Here is a 12,846-nt window from a genome sequence, read left to right on the forward strand (position 1 = left end):
GCTTGGGACTTGCACCCTCTGAAGCCATGGGCCAAGCTGTACCTTGGCCCCTTTTAGTCATGGCTGGAGCAGCTGGGATGCAGGACACCAAGTCCCTAGGCTGCACACAGCACAGAGACCCTGGGCCCAGCCCACAAAACCATTTTTTCTTCCTATGTCTCCAGGCCTGTGATGGGAGGAGCTGCTGTGAAGACCTCTGATATGCCCTGGAGACATTTTCCCCATTGTCTTGGGGATTAAAATTCGGCTCCTGCTTACTTATGCACATTTCTGCAGAAAGCTTGAATTTTTCCTCAGAAAATTGGATTTTCTTTTCTATCGTATTGTCAGGCTGCAAATTTTTAGAACTTTTATGCTCTGCTTCCCTTATAAAATTGAATGCCTTTAACAGCACCCAAGTCACCTCTTGAATGCTTTGCTGCTTAGAAATTTCTTCCGCCAGATACTCTAAGTCATCTCTTTCAAGTTCAAAGTTATACAGATCTCTGGGGCAGGGGCAAAATTCTGCCAGTCTCTTTGCTAAAGTGTAAGAAGAGTCACCTTTGCTCCAGTTCCCAACACGTTCCTCATCTCCATCTGAGACCACCTCAGCCTGGACCTTATTGTTCATATCACTTACCAGCATTTCTGTCAGAGTCATTCAACAAGTCTCGAGGAAGTTCCAAACTTGCCCACATTTTCCTGTCTTCTTCTGATCCCTCCGAACAATTCCAACCTCTGCCTGTTAACCCAGTTCCAAAGTTGCTTTCACATCTTTGGGTATCTCTTCAGCAATGCCCCACTCTACTGGTACCAATTTATTGTATTATTCTGTTTTCAAGCTGCTGATAAAGACATACCCAAGACTGGGAAGAAAAAGAGGTTTAATGGACTTACAGTTCCACATGGCTGGCGAGGCCTCACAATCATGGCAGAAGACAAGGAAGAACAAGTCAAGTCTTATGTGGATGGTGGCAGGCAAAGAGAACTTGTGCAGGGAAACTACCATTTTCAAAACCATCAGATCTTGTGAGACTTATTTACCATCATGAGAACAGCATGGAAAAGACCTGCTCCCGTGATTCAACTATCTCCCTCGCACAACACATGGAAATTGTAGGACCCACAAGATGAAATTTGGTTGGGGACACAGAGCAAAACCACATCAGTACCTCACTTTTAGTAATGTATAGAGTATCCAAACAGAAAACAATAAGGATGGAGTAGATTTGAACAATACTGTAGGCCAAATGGACCTGACACATATACAGAACATTCCATCTAACTGCAGAAGAATATACATTCTTTTCAAGCACCCAAGGAACATTCTCCAGGACAAATCATATATTAGGCCACAAAACAAGACTTAACAAATTTAAGAAGATTGATATCTATATGAAGTATCTTTTCTGACTATAACAGTATGAAACTAGAAATCAATAATGAAGAATATTGGAAAACAACACATATGCAGAAATTAACACACTCCTGAACAACCAGTAGGTCAAAGAAAAAATCATAAGGGAAATAAAAAATATCTTGAGACAAATGAAAATGGAAACACAACATGCTAGAACTTGGGATGTAGAGAAAGCAATTCTAAAAGGGGAGTTTATAGTGTTAAATACTATATTAAGAAAAACGGGCCGGGCGCGGTGGCTCAAGCCTGTAATCCCAGCACTTTGGGAGGCCGAGACGGGCGGATCACGAGGTCAGGAGATTGAGACCATCCTGGCTAACACAGTGAAACCCCGTCTCTACTAAAAATACAAAAACTAGCCGGGCGAGGTGGCGGGCGCCTGTAGTCCCAGCTACTTGGGAGGCTGAGGCAGGAGAATGGCGTAAACCCGGGAGGCGGAGCTTGCAGTGAGCTGAGATCCGGCCACTGCACTCCAGCCTGGGCAACAGAGCGAGACTCCGTCTCAAAAAAAAAAAAAAAAAAAAAAAAAAAAAAAAAAAAGAAAAAAGAAAAACGAAGATCTCAAAGAACCTAACTTTACACCTCAAGAAACTAGAAAAAGATGAACAAATTAAGACCAAAATCTAGAGAAAGAAGGAAAGATAAAGATCAGAGCAGAAATAAATGAAATAGAGAATAGATAAACAATAGAAAAGATCAACAAAACTATGATTGTAATAGTGAAATCTGTTTTTTTGAAAAAATAAAATCGACAAACCTTTTGCTAGGCTAAGAAAAAAAGAAGACTCAAAATTATAAATGGAAGAGGAGACATTACAACTGATACCACAGAAATACAAAGAATCATAAGATACTACTATGAACAAGTGTACACCAACAAATTGGATAACCTAGAAGTGAAAAAATTGTTAGAAACATAAACCTACCAAGACTGAATCATGAAGAAATAGAAGTTCTGAGCAGATCAATAAAGAGTAAGGAGATTTAATCTATAATCAAAAACCTCCCAACAAAGAAAAGCCTGATACCTGATTGCTTCACTGATGAATTCGACCAAATATTTAAGGAAGGATTAAGACACAGCCATCTCAATCTCTTCCAAAAATTAAAGAGGAGGGAAAACTTTTAAACTCATTTTATGAGGTCAGCATTACCCTGATACCACAGCCAGGCAGAGACACTACAAAAATAGAAAATTACGGGCCAATATCTCTGATGAACATACATGCAAAAATCCTTAACACAATAACTAACAAACTAAATTTAACAGCTCATTGAAAGGATCATACACTATGGTTAAGTGAGATTAATCACTGGGATGTAAGGATGGTTCAACATATACAAATAAGTAAATGTGATACACTACATTAACAAAATGAAGCATAGAAATCGTGATAATTTCAACTGATGCAGAAAAAGCATCTGACAAAATTCAACTTCCTTTCATGATAAAAACTCAACAAATTATGTATAGAAGGAACGTACCTCAAAATATTAAAGGTCATATATGACAGGCCCACAGCTAACATCATTATCAGTGGTAGAAGACAGAAATGTTTTCCTTTAAGATCAGGAGCAAGATAAGGAAAAACAGAAGGCATACAAATTTGAACAGAAGAAGTGAAATTGTCTTTGCTGATGATGTGGTCTTATATATAAAAGACCCTGAAGATGCCGCCAAAAACTTGTTAAATTAATAAACAAATTCAGTAAAGTTGCAGTAAAAACCAATATTGTTTCCAGGTACTACTACCAATAAACTATCCGAAAAAGTAATCAAGGAAACAATTCCATTCACAATACCATCAAATTATTTAGGAATAAATTTAACCAGAAAGATGAAAGACCTGTTCACTGAAAACTATAAGACTTCGATGAAAGAAGTTGAAGACACAAAAAGAAAAATATCTGGTGTTCATGGATTGGAAAATATTGTTAAAATCTCCATACTACCCAAAGCGATGTGTAGATTCAGTGCAATTTCCTTTAAAAATTCCAATGTCATTTTTCACAGAAATAGAAAAATACTCCTAAAACTCATATGAAACCACAGAATACCCCAAATAACCAAAGAAACTTTCAACAAAAAGAACAAAGCTGGAGAGGCATCATACTACCTGATTTCAAAATTGAGTATAAAGCTACAGTAAAAAAAACAGCATGATACTGGCATAAAACCAGACATAGAGACCAGTAGAACAAAATAGCCCAGAAATATATCCGTAATTTATAGTCAGTCAATCTTTGACAAAAGTGTCAAGAACACACAACGGGGAAAGGACTTTTTTTTTTTTTTTTAAATAAGTGAGTGGGGAAAACTAGATATCCATATATAAAGGAATGAAATTAGATACCCCATATTACAAAATCAATTCAAAATGGATTAAAGACTTAAACATAAGACCTGAAACTGTAAAACTACTGGGAGAAAACATAACGGAAGAAACTTCTTGTCATTGGTCTGACCAATGATTTCTGGATAAGACTTTATTTTATTTTTTTATTTTTTGAGACGGAGTCTCGCTCTGTCGCCCAGGCGGGAGTGCAGTGGCGCGATCTCGGCTCACTGCAAGCTCCGCTTCCCGGGTTCACGCCATTCTCCTGCCTCAGCTCCCGAGTAGCTGGGACTACAGGCGCCCGCCATCTCGCCCGGCTAGTTTTTGTATTTTTTAGTAGAGACGGGGTTTCACCGTGTAGCTCAGGATGGTCTCGATCTCCTGACCTCGTGATCCACCCATCTCGGCCTCCCAAAGTGCTGGGATTACAGGCTTGAGCCACCGCGCCCGGCCTGGATAAGACTTTAAAAGCACAGGCAGAGAAAGCAAAAAATAGAAGGGATTGAATCAAACTAAAAAGCTTCAAGTGTTGGCAAAGATACGGAGAAAGGGAACCTGTGTACATTGTTGGTGGAAATGTAAATTAATATTGCCATTATGGAAAGCAGTATGGAAATTCATTAAAAAAATTGAAACTACTGTATGACCCAGCAATCTCACTTCTGGCTATATATCTAAAGAAAATCAGTATATACTTCCATGTTCATTGCAGCATTATTCACATTAGCCAAGATGTGGAATCAACCTAATTGTCCATGGATTGATGAATGGATAAATAAAATGTATATATATATAATGGCATACTTTTTCAGCCTTTAGAAAGAAGGAAATGTTGTCACTTATGACAACATAGGTAAACCTGGAGGACATAATGGTAAGACAAACACTGCGCGATCTCATTTATATGTGGAATCTAAAAAAGTTGAACTCATACAAGTAGAGAGTAGAATGGTGGTTGTCAGGGGCCAGAGGAGATGAACTGATGTTGGCCAAAGGATGCAAAGTTTCGGTTAGATGGGATTAAAAAATCCTGGCGATCTGTTGTACAGTATAGTGACTATAGTTAATGTATACTTGAAAATTGCTAACAGAGTAGATCTTAAGTGCTCTTCACACACAAAAATAATATGTGAGGTGATATGTTAATTAGCTTGATATCCTTTTTCAGTGTATATACATATAGAAACACCATGTTGTACACTATAAATATATACAGTTTTTACTTAATTATATCTTAAGAAAAAATTAAATATTTAAAATGTGTATTTTATTTAAAATAATGGTAATAAACTTACAGGTTAATGGAAGCAACATTTTTAATGAAAAATAACAATTTTCAAAACCAAAGGCATTGAGAAGAAGGGCATTGTTTTACATCTTTGTAAATCTCCTTAGCATCTGACTTAGTACAAAACAGCTGGATTCTCATCTGCTTCGGCCTTCAATTTGTCATGATATCACAGGTCGTACAGCCTCAGGCAAACTCCACGCCACACTTGGGAAACAAGTGAAAACCATTGTAGTTCATAGAAGATAATACTTTTGATTGAGATGGTGCTATGATGCTATGAGTTTGTGAGTTCACAATTTACCCTCCTTTTAATATAAACTTGCAATAAGAGGAATATTTAAGATACCCATATGGGTCAAAACTTGAACAGAAAAATGCAAGGACGATATGTGGAATTGAAAACATAAACCTTCTGAACTAACAATCTTGAAAAAGGCAGAGGAAATTAGGAATCTGACTGCTCTTGGGTAATGAGGTCCAGAAGCACCCCATGAATATTGAGGTCCCAGGCTCATTGTGGCAAACAGGCACTAGATTGGGACTCTCCTGACATAAAAGGAGCCTGGAAAAACAACAACAACAACAAACAGTGATGGTTACCCAGGTTTTTTACTTACGAGTGGTGGCAGGGGGTGAAAAAACAGAGCCATGCAGAGAGGACCCAGCCTAAGCTTTAATCTTGCTCAGTGACTAATAAGCCCCTTTTTTCACATGGCACAAAATCCCCAGTTGACAATACATGATTGTCTCTGGACTGTGCTTCTCATGGGTGAGGTAGAGACAGTCAAAAAGACGTGGAGGGAAGAAAAGTTCAGAGAGGAGGGGAAACGATAACCCATAGGAAAAACACTTAGAAACTAAACTTGCAAAGCACTGGGTTAAAGTTAGGAAATTTTAAAATGAACAGGACAGCAAAACCAGCAATCGAGACATGAATTCAGTCCTTTCAAAATGCAATTCAAATAATGTTAGTGTGACTTTACGATTTTTGAAGCAATAAAGAAAAGTGTCCATGAAATGTTCATCCATTTGAGAAAGGTAGATATAAAAAAAGGTACCAATTAGAAATTACAGAACAGAAAACATAGTTACTGTATTTAAAACATCTAGGGAAATGCTATTACCAGATGCCATTAAAAAGAGGAGTTAGCACAGAAAACAAAGTGAAAAATAGAAAGATTGAGACAAATGGAGGATGGATTAAGATGGGTCATTATACTCAATAGGTTGAAAAGAGTAGAAATGGAATGGCAGAAAAGTTATATTTAAAGACACACTAGCCCAAGAATTCTCCAGAGTGGAAGAAAGACCTTTATTGTTCACATAAATCCTGAGCAGGATAAATAAAAATCTATACATAACATCTATTCTGAAAGCTACCAGGACAAAAACTAGGTGTTATTAGAAAGGAACGTTATGCTGATGCAGACCTCCTCATCAGGTTTGTTAGAAGAGAGTGGAATAATATCTTAGGAGAGAAGATAAAGGTTACCTAAGAATTCCATAACTGGCTAAAATGTCATTCAAAAATGTCTTATAAAGACATTTTTAGAAATACAAATAGACTACCTTATACACTTCCTGAAAGATACATTTAAGGATTTATTGCAACGAGAAAAACTAAACCTAGAGGAACAAGGACTGAGATTCAAGAAACAAGAACGAGTGAATCAATTCTTGAAATAAACCAGTAAATATAATTAATCATTGACTGTAAAAATGGTTTTCCTTTGTTTATAAAAAAGGTATAATTAAAATTCTAGACAATATTAATGAAGGTGGAAATGGGAAATCCAGTGAATTGCTGACGTGTGCCAGCATGTTTGCTTTAGTACTTTATAGTCTGTTAAAAAATATATGCTTGTGTAGAAATTAGGAACTTAGACAGCGAAGTAATAAATATAATTGAAACCTCCCAAATAAGCAGAAGGAAAAGAGGGGACTAAAGAAAACTTGATCAATTCCGTAGAATGCAGGAAAGGAGAAAATAAGTGACAAAAAGCATATTAAACAAATACATCAATAATTAAAAATGTAAACAGATTAACTTTCCTGTGTTTCTCAACAGTCATGGCCTTGTTTGCACCTAAAAACATAGCCTTGAAATATATATAAAGCAAAAACTATTAATTATAACGAGTGGCAGATAAAACCATAGGAATATTGGGAGATTTTATTATATCTAGAACAGATAGATCAGGCAGACAAAAAATTACCAAGAATACTAAAAATCTAAACACAGTTAACAAGTTGATCCTATGAACATAAATAGAAATACCTAACAATTAGAGAATACTCATTCTTTTCTAATATATTGAACAATTAAAATTAACCATATCTTAAGATCACCAAGGATGCTTTGACAGATGTGAAATAGTAGCATATGGGCCATGCTATATGAGTATAATGCAGTTAATTTGGAAATCTGTATTCAAAAGATAGTTTTTTTCCCCCAAGATCTTTGACCCCTAAACACGTTTCTTCATGTCGCAAAGAGGAAATCTAATGGAAACAGTGAAATACAGAACTGAACAACAAAGAACTACAAAAAGAACAGAAATTAATTACATGGAAAAGAAGGAAGAATATGGTCAACAAAATCAAGTCATTTTCAAAAGACAGAACTGGCAAATCTTTAGCAAAACTGATGGAGAAACCATGGAGAGATTAATAATATTACTAATAGAAAAAGGGGCATAATTCCCAATGGAGAGGAGATTATAAACTATGGTAGAGAATATAAGAAGTAAGATAACAATCCAAATCATTCTATAAGAATATTACAACCTTGGTAGCAAAACCAGTCAAGGATAGTGTAATGGAAAAGTATAACTCAGTAGTACCCAGCTGCATGTGTATATGAATCAGATCCTCATAATGATGATCAAGCAGGGTCTAGGAATACAGTTTTCAACATGAAACCTGCTTTATTCACCATATCATCAGATGATGTTAAATAATATAATCTTCCCAGTGGATGCAGAGAAGTCATTATATAAAATTAAACTTATGATAAAATTTTTAAAAACTAGAACTTAAGGGAATTTCCTTAACCCCCAATAAAGAGACTGTACAAAACAAGTTTGCAATGAACGTTTTTACTTCTTAGTAAAGATGAGTATCCCCTTTCAAATATAGGACGACTTGTTCAGTATCACCCCAGAAGTCCTAGCCAATGCATTATGTTAATGAAGTGAGGTATGATTGTCAATGAAAGTAAAAATGAAGTCATTAATTAGCATGTTAATATTTTAAAGATACAGGAACATTTTTTTCTGTAGAAAAAAAAAAAAGTCAACAAGTTCACTGGATCCAAAGTCAGCATATAAAAAGCAATAGCAGGCCAGGTGCGGCGGCTTATGCATGTAATCCCAGCACTTTGGGAGGCCAGGGTAGGCTGATCACAAGGTCAGGAGTTCGAGACCAGCCTGGCCAACATGGTGAAACTCTTGTCTCTACTAAAAATACAAAAATTAGCCAGGCATGATGGCATATGCCTGTAATCCCAGTTACTCAGGAGGCTGAGGCAGGAGAATTGTTTGAACCTGGGAGGTGGAGGTTGCAGTGAGCTGAGATTGAGCCATTGCATTGCTAGCCTGGGCGACAGAGCCGACCTGTGTCACACACAAAAAAAAAAAAAGCAATAGCAGATACTCTTCTCAAAGATTCATAACCCAAATCAAGTTGTGCAAGTTGTGAGAAAATATCAAACAAACTGAGTATTCTACAAAATACTGAGAAGCTGTCGCAGCCTTGGGGAGCCTAAGGAGATGTAATCACTAAGTGTAATGCTGTGTCCAGAATGAGATCCTGGAACAGAAGGAAGATAGTAATGGAAAAATGAGTGAAATCAAAATAAAGTCTGTAGTTTGTTTTCTGCTAATTATCTCTTCTTTTTGACAAAGTAGCAAGGTTACCTAAGGTATTAACATCAGGGAAAATGGGGTGGGGAAGTTTTGTACTATCTTTGCAACTTTTTTGTAATTCTGAAACTATTAAATAGCCAATTATACAATTAATAGGGGGGAAAAAGGACCTCCTAAAGTCAAATAAGGCCTTTATAGGGAAAAAAAATTACAGTGTATCGTTGACGGCCATAAGAGATACGAGTAAATACTGATATAGAGGATGGTCAAAGATGACAGATCTTGATATAATGTTTTCAATTTCTCTAAATTGCTGTGTGGATTTAATAAAATGTCAGAATCTCAATAGGATAGTTCATCAGACTTTAAAAGCTGCTTCTAAAAATCATTTGAAAGATGGTAGGCTATGAGATAATTTTGAAAGACAAGGTAGGGCCAGACACTTTGAAAAACAAGGCAGGGCAGTCACCCTTTCAGATACCGAGATACTGTAAAGGTGTAATAATATGGTGCCTTAATGCACAGAGATAGAGAAATGGATCAGGGGACCAACAAGAGAGTTCAAGCACAGACCTGCTCATATACAGAAATATGATACAAAGTCCGGGGAAAATTAGATCCCTAACACGGAACATAGGCAAAAATAACCATAAAGAAAACTAAAATGCACAGCTATTTGAGTATGACATCAGTGTGGGAAAGAATTTCTTTCTTTTTTTTTTTTTTTTTTTAGAGACGGAGTCTCGCTCTGTCGCCCAGGCTGGAGTGCAGTGGCCGCATCTCAGCTCACTGCAAGCTCCACCTCCCAGGTTTACGCCATTCTCCTGCCTCAGCCTCCCGAGTAGCTGGGACTACAGGCGCCCGCTACCACGCCCGGCTAGTTTTTTTTGGTACTTTTTTAGTAGAGACGGGGTTTCACTGTGTTAGCCAGGATGGTCTCGATCTCCTGACCTCGTGATCCGCCCCTCTCGGCCTCCCAAAGTGCTGGGATTACAGGCTTGAGCCACCACGCCCGGCAAGAATTTCTTAAATTAGGCATTGAAGAAAAAGATTGTGAAATTTTACAGCACCTATATTTAATTGTCCTCTAAGACAAAAGATAATGTTGGCTCTTCTAATTTTGGGCTTTTGGACTTTAAATGCAATTGGGATGGGGGGCAGGAGGTCATTCAAGCTGAAACATGACATCTTTTTTGCTTTGCAAGATCACCCTTAATGCTGTGTGGAGAATACTGGAGGAAGGGTTTGGAATGGAAGAACGGTTTTTGTAGGAAGATAATGTTCCTTAGGAGTACCATGGAAAGGGAAATCATGGGACAAATTTGGGATTTGCCTTAGATAGGGTCAGCAAGACTTGCTGATAAATTGGATGCTGGTGGTAAGGAAAAAAGGAACGAGAACAATCGTGAGGCTTTTTTGTTTGTTTTTATTTTTGTTTTGTTTTTTGTTTTTGGCTTCAGCAACTGGTACTGTTTATAGAAATGGGGAAAGGGGAAATTAATATTTGTTTGAAATGCTTTGAGTTACCTGATAGATATCCAAGGGGATCAGTCAGTTTCCAAGCAAAAGACGGCACTTTTGTGGACCTTCCTGTGGCAAAGGATTGGAATTTGGGAACCATTGGTATGCAGGTGGCATTTAAATTATGTGACTAGGTGAGGAGGGAAGGGCTGTTACCTAGGGAGTGGACATTGATGAAGAAGACTAGTGGCTAAGTTCTGAGGCAAGACCCTCCAGTGTGTCGATGGTGAGCAGAGCAGAAGCCATTTACGTCTGAGAAGAGACCACTGATAGGGGGGCGGAAACCAGGACCATGTAATTGTCACCAAAAATGAGAGAAGATAGCGTGCGATTTTGTTTTTGTTTGCTTGTTTTAATGAGGATGTTGACTATTGCTGAGAGATGAAGTGTGATTAAGAGCGAGTTTCTTGGCCACATAAGGAATTGCTGAAATTTGTCAAGCAATTTCAGTGGGTTTGGAAGGGATGTAAGCCTTTTGGGGCATGTATGTTAGCAGGAGAGAATGTATGGTAAGACCATTGAGTCAGCGACAGTAGACTGCTCTATCAGGAGGCATTTTCAGGGCCAAGAGGTGCTGAGCAAAGGAGTAGTAACTGCAGGAGCTCTGAGAGCATGTGGTGTCTGGTGGAAATTAATGATTCAGGATCCAGAGAGAAACTGGTATTGCAGGTAGAGGCCTTTGAGGAGAGAGGGGGATGACGGAATCCTTAAAATATGTTAAAATCACCTACAAAACCTAAACCAGACATTAGGATCCCTTGGGAACCTGAAAAACAAAGATCTCTGTGGGACACTGGGAATCTGCATTGTTTAACCGCTCTCCAGGTGAGCCAGATTTGAAAATCTCTAACCTAAGTCAGGGTACTGCCACAGTCACCTTCAGTCTTCCTGCTGGGAACTTGTTTTGAACGTGTATTTTCATAAGCACAGTGTTTTCATTCGTATATTATGTTTATGTTGCACTGCCGGGCGAAAAGAGACTGTTGATGGTCTAGGGAATCTAAAACACATAAAGCAGCTTCTCAGTATAGCAAGCAATCACTGATAACTCCTTGAGTATAATCAAAGTTTAATTTGGGGTATTAAAGTCTGTGTGCTCCTTAGGTAAACACCTTTTGGTAATTAACCACGTCTTACAGATTTTTTCCTTTAAAGTTAAAATCATACAGCATTTTTATTAGCCACTTAAGATCGCTCTGTGTAAATTTACCAGAATACAGTTTAATTCTTTTCTCTGGAGCACAGTTTCTGTGATAAAAATGATGCTCCGTGAATATCCCTGTATAGAATCTTCTGTATATCTCTGTATTTCCTTTGCTTTTTTAGTTCCTTGAAAGTGGAATAGTTGGACCAAAGAGTATATTAGTGAACTTTTAGTAATTCATTGATTTTACTGCCAGAGAAGAGATACGTATTTCTGCCAAGGAAATTCACAGTATGGATGGCAGAAGGGAAAAATCCCTCTTCCACCCCACATTCCTTGTCCCTAGAAGTAACCCATTAACAATTTCTTGCCTACCCTTCCAGCAGTTTTACCTGTAGTTGGGTTTATCCTTAAAAAACAAATATATGAGAAAACACTTACCAGTTCGTTTCTACAAACTTCAGTAACTTGTATATTTCACTAAATCTATTGAGAATTCGGTCCTTAATAATCCCATCCAACTCTACCTCATTATTTTTCTCTCTCACTTTCTCGCTGTTTTACTAAATGGCAATGCAGTGGGCTCACGCAGTGGAGGGTCTGTATTGACGGCTGGTGGGAAACAAGTCAGTAGTGTGTGAGACTGCCCGCTCTCATAAACCGCACGTGCCCGGTGTTTCGGGTTTGCATTTCTTTATGCAGATAGGTCGTGATGTTTCCTTCGCAGGTCGGCCAGCCGTTTGGATTTTCTTGCGAATTGCTAGTTTTGTCCCCTTTGCCCATTTTTCTGGCTTGGTTTGGTCTTTATCTCGTTGGTTTCCAAGAGCTCTTCATTTATTAAGGAAATTAGCTCGGTGTCTTTCATGTGTCCCCAGGCGGAGAAGTCTTGTCTTCCCTGTTGGTCTTTAGACGTTAATGTATATGTTTTTGTGGCCAGGATTTTCATTTTTTTCATTTAGACAGTTGTGTACATTTGTCCCTTTATTCTCCAGCGGTTTTACATTTGAGTATCTCAGTGGGGTTTACTTCATTTCGACCCCCATTTCTTTGGGGGCTGCACCCCCACCACCCAACGCACCCCCCTTTTCCAGACCCGGCTTTGGGGTCCCTCACGGCTACTCCCTGACGTCAGCCCCCAGCCTTCGCGCCAAGCCGTCGCTGTGGCAACCGCAGCCTGATTGGCACATCACAGGGCCGTGGTGAGGGGGCCCGGAGAGGGCGGCGAGGCTGCTGATTGGCTAGCACAGAAGCCCCGCCTCTGCGGAGAAGCCCTGACAAGGAGGCGTCGA

General features: G+C 38.5%; 1 long non-coding RNA gene across 1 annotated transcript; it reads right to left on the minus strand.

The window, feature by feature from the left end:
• Nucleotides 1-4,986: 4,986 nt before the first annotated feature.
• LOC105504826 lies at nucleotides 4,987-12,787 on the minus strand. Its single transcript, XR_001000658.1, has 2 exons — nucleotides 11,999-12,787; nucleotides 4,987-5,588 (listed from the first exon to the last, which is right to left on the minus strand). It is a non-coding gene; the product is annotated as an uncharacterized LOC105504826 (long non-coding RNA).
• Between the last annotated feature and the right edge of the window lie 59 nt (nucleotides 12,788-12,846).

Source organism: Colobus angolensis, unplaced genomic scaffold (assembly GCF_000951035.1).
Source record: "Colobus angolensis palliatus isolate OR3802 unplaced genomic scaffold, Cang.pa_1.0 Scaffold96, whole genome shotgun sequence".
NCBI classification, from domain to species: domain Eukaryota; kingdom Metazoa; phylum Chordata; class Mammalia; order Primates; family Cercopithecidae; genus Colobus; species Colobus angolensis.